This window comes from Triticum aestivum, chromosome 7A (assembly GCF_018294505.1).
Source record: "Triticum aestivum cultivar Chinese Spring chromosome 7A, IWGSC CS RefSeq v2.1, whole genome shotgun sequence".
NCBI lineage: Eukaryota > Viridiplantae > Streptophyta > Magnoliopsida > Poales > Poaceae > Triticum > Triticum aestivum.
The window spans coordinates 346,949,743-346,959,912 of NC_057812.1; positions in this window are offsets into that span (position 1 = coordinate 346,949,743).

The window sequence follows — 10,170 nt, forward strand, 5'->3', positions numbered from 1 at the left end:
AATTTGAATTTCAAGAAGACATGAAAGAAGATGAGTGATGTACCTGAATGATTACGGATCGAATAAAGAGTTCGGAGAATTTGGCAGACGAGTACACCAACACTGTCAATTTCGGCGCGTCAATGACTGCTACCTCTTGAGCTTGCGTTGGTTTCCCTTGAAGAGGAAAGCATGATGCAGCACATTAGCGTAATTATTTCCCTTAGTTTTGAGAACCAAGGTATCAATCCAGTAGGAGGTAACACGCAAGTCCCTAGTATCTACACAAACAAACAAGAACCTCGCAACCAACACGATAAAGGGGTTGCCAATCCCTTCATGGTCACTTACGAAAGTGGAGATCTAATATAGATGATAAGATAAATATTTTTGGTATTTTTATGGTATAGATTGGAAAATAAAGATTGCAAATAAACGGCGATAGAGATAGCTTGTTGACAGGAGAATAATATAATGGAGAATAGACCCGGGGGCCATAGGTTTCACTAGTGGCTTCTTTCAAGATAGCAAATTCTATGGTGGGTGAACAAATTACTGTCGAGCAATTGATAGAAAAGCGCGTAGTTATGAGAATATCTAGGCATGATCATGTATATAGGCATCACGTTCGCGACAAGTAGACCGAAACGATTCTACATCTACTACTGTTACTCCACACATCGACTGCTATCCAGCATGCATCTAGAGTATTAAGTTCATAAGAACAGAGTAACACATTAGGCAAGATGACATGATGTAGAGGGATAAACTCAAGCAATATGATATAAACCCCATCTTTTTATCCTCGATGGCAACAATACAATACGTGCCTTGCTGCCCCTGCTGTCATTGGGAAAGGACATCGCAAGATTGAACCCAAAGCTAAGCACTTCTCCCATTGCAAGAAAGATCAATCTAGTAGGCCAAACCAAACTGATAATTCGAAGAGACTTACAAACATATTAAATCATGCATAAAAGAATTCAAGGAAGAATCAAATATTGTTCATATATAATCTTGATCATAAACCCACAATTCAGACGACTCACACATCATCGGAGAGGCTATGGTGTTGATGTAGAAGCCCTCTGTGATCGATTCCCCCTTCAGCAGAGCGCCGGAAAAGGCCCCAAGATGGGATCTCACGGGTACAGAAGTTTGCACAGTGGAAATAGGGTTTCGTGGTGCTCCTGGATGTTTTCAGGGTATATGGGTATATATAGGAGGAAGAAGTACGTCGGTGGAGCTACGAGGGGCCCATGAGTGTGGGGGCACGCCCTCCTGCCTCGTGTCCTCCTCGCTTCTTTGTTGACGTCCACTCCAAGTCTCCTGGATCACGTTTGTTCCAAAAATAACTCTCTTGAAGGTTTCATTCCGTTTGGATTCCATTTGATATTCCTTTTCTGCGAAACACTGAAATAGGCAAAAAACAGCAATTTGTACTGGGCCTTTGGTTAGTAGGTTAGTACCAAAAATAATATAAAAAGGTATATTAAAGCCCATTAAACATCCAAAACAGATAATATAATAGCATGGAACAATCAAAAATTATAGATACATTAGAGACGTATCAAGCATCCCCAAGCTTAATTCCTGCTCGTCCTCGAGTAGGTAAATGATAAAAACAGAATTTTTGATGTGGAATGCTACCTAGCATAATTCTCAATGTAATTTTCTTTATTGTGGCATGAATGTTCAGATCCGAAAGATTCAAGACAAAAGTTTAATATTGGCATAAAAATAATAATACTTCAAGCATACTAACAAAGCAATCATGTCTTCTCAAAATAACACGGCCAAATAAAGTTATCCCTACAAAATCATATAGTCCGGCTATGCTCTATCTTCATCACACAAAGTATTTAAATCATGCACAACCCCGATAACAAGCCAAGCAATTATTTCATACTTTTGAATTTCTCAAACTTTTTCAATCTTCACGCAATACATGAGCATGAGCCATGGATATAACACTATAGGTGGAATAGAATGGTGGTTGTGGAGAAGACAAAAAGGAGAAGATAGTCTCACATCAACTAGGCGTATCAATGGGCTATGGAGATGACCATCAATAGATATCAATGTGAGTGAGTAGGGATTGCCATGCAACGGATTCACTAGAGCTATAAGTGTATGAAAGCTCAACAAAAGAAACTAAGTGGGTGTGCATCCAACTTGCTTGCTCACAAAGACCTAGGGCATTTTGAGGAAGCCCATCATTGGAATATACAAGCCAAGTTCTATAATGTAAAATTCCCACTAGTATATGAAGTTGACAACATAGGAGACTCTCTATCATGAAGATCATGGTGCTACTTTGAAGCACAAGTGTGGTAAAAGGATAGTAACATTATCCCTTCTCTCTTTTTCTCTCATTTTTATTTTTTTATTTGTGCCTTTTTCTCTTTTTTTATGGCCTAATTTTCGTCTGGAGTCTCATCCCGACTTGTGGGGGAATCATAGTCTCCATCATCCTTCCCTCACATGGGATAATGCTCTAATAATGATGATCATCACACTTTTATTTACTTACAACTCAAAAATTACAACTCGATACTTAGAACAAAATAAGACTCTATGTGAATGCCTCCGACGGTGTACCGGGATGTGCAATGACTCAAGAGTGACATGTATGAAAGAATTATAAAGGTGGCTTTGCCACAAATACGATGTCAACTACATGATCATGCAAAGCAGTATGACAATGATGAAACGTGTCATAACAAACGGAACGGTGGTAAGTTGCATGGCAATATATCTCGGAATGGCTATGGCAATGCCATAATAGGTAGGTATGGTGGCTGTTTTGAGGATGGTATATGGTGGGTTTATGGTACCTGCGAAATTTGTGCGGTACTAGAGAGGCTAGCAATGGTGGAAGGGTGAGAGTGCGTATAATCCATGGACTCAACATTAGTCATAAAGAACTCACATACTTATTACAAAAATCTATTAGTTATTGAAACAAAGTACTACGTAGGGGGGATAGATTGATAGGAAAATACCATCGCTCGTCCCCGACCGCCACTCATAAGGAAGACAATCAATAAATAAATCATGCTCCGACTTCATCACATAACGGTTCACCATACACGCATGCTACGGGAATCACAAACTTTAGAACAAGTATTTCTCAAATTCACAACTAATCAACTAGCATGACTCTAATATCACCATCTTCATATCTCAAAACAATCATCGAGTATCAAACTTCTCATAATATTCAATGCACTTTTTATGAAAGTTTTTATTATACCCATCTTGGATGCCTATCATATTAGGACTAATTTTATAGCCAAAGCAAAATACCATGCTGTTCTAAAAGACTCTCAAATAATATAAGTGAAGCATGAGAGATCAATAATTTCTATAAAATAAAACCACCACCGTGCTCTTAAAGATATAAGTGAAGCACTAGAGAAAAAAATTCTAGCTCAAAGATATAAGTGAAGCACATAGAGTATTCTAATGAATTCCGATTCATGTGTGTCTCTACAAAAGGTGTGTACAGCAAGGATGATTTTGGTAAACTAAAAAGCAAAGACTCAAATCGTGCAAGACCCTCCAAGCAAAACACATATCATGTGGTGAATAAAAATATAGCATCAAGTAAATTTACCGATGGACGAAGACGAAAGACGGGATGCCTTCCGGGGCATACCCAAGCTTAGGCTTTTGGTTGTCCTTTAATTTTACCTTGGGGTGCCTTGGTCATCCCCAAGATTAGGCTCTTGTCACTCCTTATTCCAAAATCCATCAAATCTTTACCCACAACTTGAAACTTCACAACACAAAACTCAACAGAAAATCTCATGAGCTCCGTTAGTATAAGAAAACAAACCACCACTTCAAGGTACTGTAATGAACTCATTCTTTATTTATATTGGTGTTAAACCTACTGTATTCCAACTTCTCTATGGTTCATACCCCCCGATACTAGCCATAGATTCATCAAAATAAGCAAACAACACACGAAAAACAGAATCTGCCAAAAACAGAACAGTCTGTAGTAATCTGTAGGTTTCGAATACTTATGTAACCCCAAAAATTCTGAAATAAATTGGTGGACATGAGGAATTTGTCTATTAATCATCTTAAAAAATAATCTAGCTAATCACACTCTTCAGTAAAAAATGGCAGCAAATCTCGTGAGCGCTAAAGTTTCTGTTTTTTTACAGCAAGATCGCAAAGACTTCACCCAAGTCTTCCCAAAGGTTCTACTTGGCACAAACACTAATTAAAAACATAAAACCACATATAAATAGAAGCTAGATGAATTATTGGTTACTAAACAGGAACAAAAAACAAGAAACAAAAAATAAAATTGGGTTGCCTCCCAACAAGCGCTATCGTTTAACGCCCCTAGCTAGGCATAAAAACAAGAATAGATCTAGGTATTGTTATCTTTGGTATGCAACCCATAAGTGGCTCTCATAATAGATTCATAAGGTAATTTAATTTTCTTCCTAGGAAAGTGTTCCATGCCTTTCCTTAATGGAAATTGTAATATAATATTTCCTTCTTTCATACCAATAATTGCATCAATCGTTCTAAGGAAAGGTCTACCAAGAATAATAGGACATGTAGGATTGCAATATATATCAAGAACAATGAAATCTACGGGCACATAATTCCTATTACCAACAATAAGAACATCATTAATCCTTCCCATAGGTTTCTTAATAGTGGATTGTAACGCCCTCGATGCGGCTATATCTCCTACGTGTCGAAGCACGACTTAGAGGCATAATCGCATTGAAAGCAATGTCGCAAGTTAGGAAATCTTCACAACATCCCATGTAATATAAATAATAAAAGGGGAAGGAACATAGTTGGCTTACACTCGCCACGTCAAACAAAGTACATAAATAGCATTACATCATCCAATCACTCATGGCCCGACTACGGTGCCAAAATAAAAGATCAACCCAACATGCGACACGGTCCCGATCGCCCCAACTGGGCACCACTACTGATCATCAGGGAAAGACACATAGTAACGGTGTGAGTCCTCGTCGAACTCCCACTTGAGCTCAAGCGCGTCATCTGGAACGGAGTCATCAGGCCCTGCATTTGGTTTGGAAGTAAACTGTGAGCCACAGGGACTCAGCAATCTCACACCCTCGTGATCAAGTCTATTTAAGCTTATAGGTAAGGCAAGGTAATAAGTGGAGCTGCAGCAAGCGACTAGCATATATGGTGGCTAACCTATTCGCAAATGAGAGCGAGAAGAGAAGGCAAAGCGCGATCGAATAACTAGAGAACAACCTGCGGCAAACATTACTCCAACACCGTGTTCACTTCCCGGACTCCGCCGAGAAGAGACCATCACGGTAACACACACAGTTGATTCATTTTAATTAAGTTAAGGTTGAAGTTATCTACAACCGGACATTAACAAATTCCCATCTGCCCATAACCGCGGGCACGGCTTTCGAAAGTTCAAATCCCTGCAGGGGAGTCCCAACTTAGCCCATGACAAGCTCTCACGGTCAACGAAGGATATACCTTCTCCCGAGACATTCCGATCAGACTCGGTATCCCGGTTCTACAAGACAACTTCGACAAGTTAAAACAAATCCAGCAACACCGCCCGAATGTGCCGACAAATCCCGATAGGAGCTGCACATATCTCGTTCTCAGGGCATACTCAGATTGTCCAAACTTCCGGTAGGCCAGCCCAGAGTTGCCCCTGGTGGCCACCGGCGGCTGACGAGGTGGACCAACACTCAGAGGAGCACTGGTCCGGGGGGGTTTAATAAGATGACCCTTGGACTCCAGAATCCCAAGGGAAAAAGAGGCTAGGTGGGAAATGGTAAAACCAAGGTTGGGCATTGCTGGAAAAGCTTTATTCAAGGCGAACTGTCAAGGGGTTCCCATTATCACCCAACCGCATAAGGAACGCAAAATCCGGGAACATAACACCGATATGACGGAAACTAGGGCGGCAAGAGTGGAACAAAACACTAGGCAAAAGGCCGAGCCTTCCACCCTTTACCAAGTATATAGATGCATTAAGATAACAAGATAATATAATGATATCCCAACAAGAAAATAATGTTCCAACAAGGAACGGTCTCCGATCTTTACCTGCAACTAGCAACGCTATAAGAGGGGCTGAGCAAAGCGGTAACATAGCCAATCAACGGTTTACTAGGACATGGTGGGTTAGAGGTTTGACATGGCAATTTGGGAGGCATGAAGCAAGTGGTAGGCATCGTAGCATAGGCATATCAAAAGAGCGAGCATCTAGCAAAGCAAAGATAGAAGTGATTTCGAGGGTATGATCATCTTGCCTGCAAAGTTGTCAGAGTTGACTGGATCCTCGAAAGCAAACTCAACTGGCTCCTCGTTAGCGAACTCATCTCCCGGCTCTACCCAAACAAGACAAACAAGCAAAAGGACACAATCAACCACGTGCAAAGCTCAAACAACATGATGTAAACATGGTATGCTATGCGGGATGCGATATGTGATGCATATGCAAGATTTGACAAGGAATGATTGAACCTGGCCTCAACTTGGTAATCCAAGTGTGCCACTGGAAAGGTGAGATGATTTTGCTTGAAAACAATATAAAGAACGCCGGAATCGGAGACACGGTTCGGAAATGGCAAGCAATTCAAATATGGCACCGGTCTGCGATATACACCAAGTAGCCATCTAAATGCAAGAAGCTAAACATGCTACAGCACCCAAACATGGCAACAAAATTCATGGCAGGGATCCATTCATGAAGCTTAACAAAAGATGAACACTGAGCTACGGCCAATTCATTCATTAACAGGTTCAAACAAGCATGGCAAAAATGCAATTGATAAACAGATTTCAGACTTAGTGAAATTAACACTTGTCTGGAATTGCAGATCAGGTAGCACACTTTGAAGCAAGAAAACTATATGCTATAGGAACTGAACATGCCAAAGCCAGGCATGGAATGGAGTTACTCAAAGAGCTTAACAAAAGTCCCTTAGTGACCTTGAGCCAAAAGGGATCAGAAAATACAATTGCAAGCATGTGAACATGGCAAAAAATTTAAACAGATCACAGACTTAGAGAAAAACTGGAGCATGCAAATCAGATATCAAATAGGCATGTTTACGATCTCGATGCACTCACTACAGAGCAAGGCATGACAATCTAAGCATGCACCCATCAAGAAAACACATTATACAAGCTAGACATGGCAAGAACAATAACATAGCGTGCACGGATCAACTACAACATCCTCGACAAAATCGCTAACAAGTAGACAATCTGCCCAGATTCACGAAATAGCAAAAGTAGAGCTCGATTGACTCAAGCTAGGGTGCTCCATAAATTCAAACAAAGACACGGATGGATAGAGCACTACAAGATTAACAAAGCACCCTTACTGATCATCCTCAAAAGAGGCATGGATCACTAGGAAACAACATGAACATACGGCATATTGAAAAAAACAGATCAAGGACTTAGTGGAATTGCTAAGTCCCTGAAATCAGCATTAACGAATGCACCACTTTGCAAGCTTGTGCTAGTCACAACACACATCACAAAAATACATGGATAGCACCTCTGGAAAGATGGCAAAGCATATAACAAAACACATGTAGAGCTCAGGGGCATATCATGAACACAATAATCATGGCAAAGATGACAAATAGCTATTTGGAGCAGCAGATCTGACAATTATCTCAAATAGCACTCTTCCAACAGCATTTCAGATATCAAGATGAACTCAAATGAAAATGATGCAATGAGATGAAATGATGTGCTTCTGAGGAGAACATTTTGATATGCTATATGCCCAAAACGGATCTACGGATGCAAAGTTACGATGCGATGAACATGGCAATATAATCTGCAGACTTAGGGAAAAAAATTAGGTCAACCCTAATTTCCAGATCTAGATCCGGCGCGTGGATCGAGGTTCACCGGGGGCCTCGCCGGAGTCTGTCGGGGAAGCGGCTGCCGGAGCTCGTCGGTGGAGATGAAGGGCTCGCCGGCCCCGGGCAAGGACAGTGGTGGCGGTGGCGTCCGCGGCACGGGTCGCCGGCGCCTGGCGACGGCCGGAGCGGGCGGGGCCGGTGTGGTGGAGCTCGCCGGAAACGAAGACGGCGCCTGCGCGCGGCGGAGAGGCGGCGGGCCTCGGGAGGAAGAGGCACCGGGCGGCGGCAGTGGCGAAGTGGGCCTCGGGGGCCCGATTCGGGCCTCCCGGGCCGGCGGCGGCGACGAAATGGGGCGGCGGCGCAGCGAATAGGAGGCGGACATGTGGCGGCGGTGGCTGGGTCGGACGTGTCCGGCCCGAGCGGACGCGTCCGGCGGCGAGAGGTGGGAGGCGACTAGGGTTTCACCGGTGATTTCGAATGGGGGAGGTATTTATAGGCTTAGAGGGAGCTAGGAGTGTCCAAATGAGGTGCGGTTTTCGGCCACGCGATCGTGATTGAACGCTCTAGATGATGGAGAAGGTTTGGTGAGTTTTGGGCCAAATTGGAAGGGTGTTGGGCTGCAACACTCACGAGGCCTTTTCCTTCCCTCGGTTAACCGTTGGAGCATCAAACGAAGTCCAAATGGTACGAAACTTGACAGGCGGTCTACCGGTAGTAAACCAAGGCCGCTTGGCAAGTCTCGGTCCAATCCGGAAATGTTTAATCCCCACACATGAAAGAAAGGTAGAAATGACCACTGGAGGAGAACGGAGCGCCGGAATGCAAAACGGACAACAGGGATAATGCTCGGATGCATGAGACGAACACGTATGCAAATGCAATGCACATGATGAAATGATATGAGATGCATGACAACTACAACAACACACGGAGACAAAAACCCAAACCCGAGAAAATAAAATAACTTAACGCCAGAAACGGCAAGAGTTGGATTACATATTAGGTAAATAACATCCGGGGTGTTACAATACTCCACCACTACGAAAGGATCTCGTCCCGAGATCTAGGACTGAAAGAACGCCGGGTACTCAAAACGGAGGTGATCCTCGCGTTCCCAGGTGGCTTCATGGTCGGAATGGTGTGACCACTTGACTTTGAGGAATTTGATTGACTTATTGCGAGTCTTGCGTTCAGTCTCTTCAAGAATAGCAACTGGGTGCTCACAATAAGAGAGATCTTCTCGGAGCTCAATGTCTTCGAAGTTGATGGTGCGTTCAGGAGTTTTGAAGCACTTGCGGAGCTGAGAGAAATGGAACACGTCATGCACATTTGCAAAGTTTGAAGGAAGCTCGAGTTGATAGGCGAGATCGCCTCTCTTGCTGACGATCTTGAAAGGTCCCACGTATCTAGGGGCAAGCTTCCCTTTGATACCGAAGCGACGAGTACCTTTCATTGGAGAGACGCGGAGGTAAACATGATCTCCGATCTCGAAAGCCAAATCACGGTGCTTACTATCATAGTAGCTCTTCTGGCGTGATTGCGCTGCTTTGAGGTTATCTCGAATGACTTTGCACGTCTCCTCTGCCTCTCTGATTAAGTCATTTCCCAGAAGTTGACGTTCACCGGTTTCAAACTAGTTGAGAGGGGTACGGCACTTCCTGCCATACAGGATTTCGAATGGGGCCTTGCCCGAACTTGCTTGAAAACTGTTGTTGTAGGAGAATTCAGCATATGGAAGACAATCCTCCCACTTCATGCCGAAGGAGATCACACAAGCCCTGAGCATATCTTCAAGAATCTGGTTGACACGCTCGACTTGACTGCTAGTTTGAGGATGGAAAGTTGTGCTGAAGCGGATGTTGGTGCCCATGGCCTTCTGAAAAGAATCCCAAAACTTGGAGGTAAAGATGCTGCCACGGTCTGAAGAGATCACCTGTGGAATACCGTGCAGCGAGACAATCCGAGAGGTATACAGCTCCGCCAATTGAGCTGCAGTGATAGACTCTTTGATAGGCAGAAAGTGAGCCACTTTAGTGAGTTTGTCGATGACAACGAATATAGCATCATTGCCACGCTTGTACTTTGGAAACCCAGTCATGAAGTCCATCTCAATGTGGTCAAACTTCCATTCTGGAATGGCAAGAGGTTGGAGGAGACCAGGTGGCCTTTGGTGTTTTGCCTTCACTCTTCTGTAGACATCACACTCATTCACGAACTGAGCAATCTCGCGCTTCATTCGAGTCCACCAATAAGCCTGCTTGAGGTCCTGATACATCTTCGTGCTCCCAGGGTGGATGGAGAGGAGTGAATTGTGAGTGTC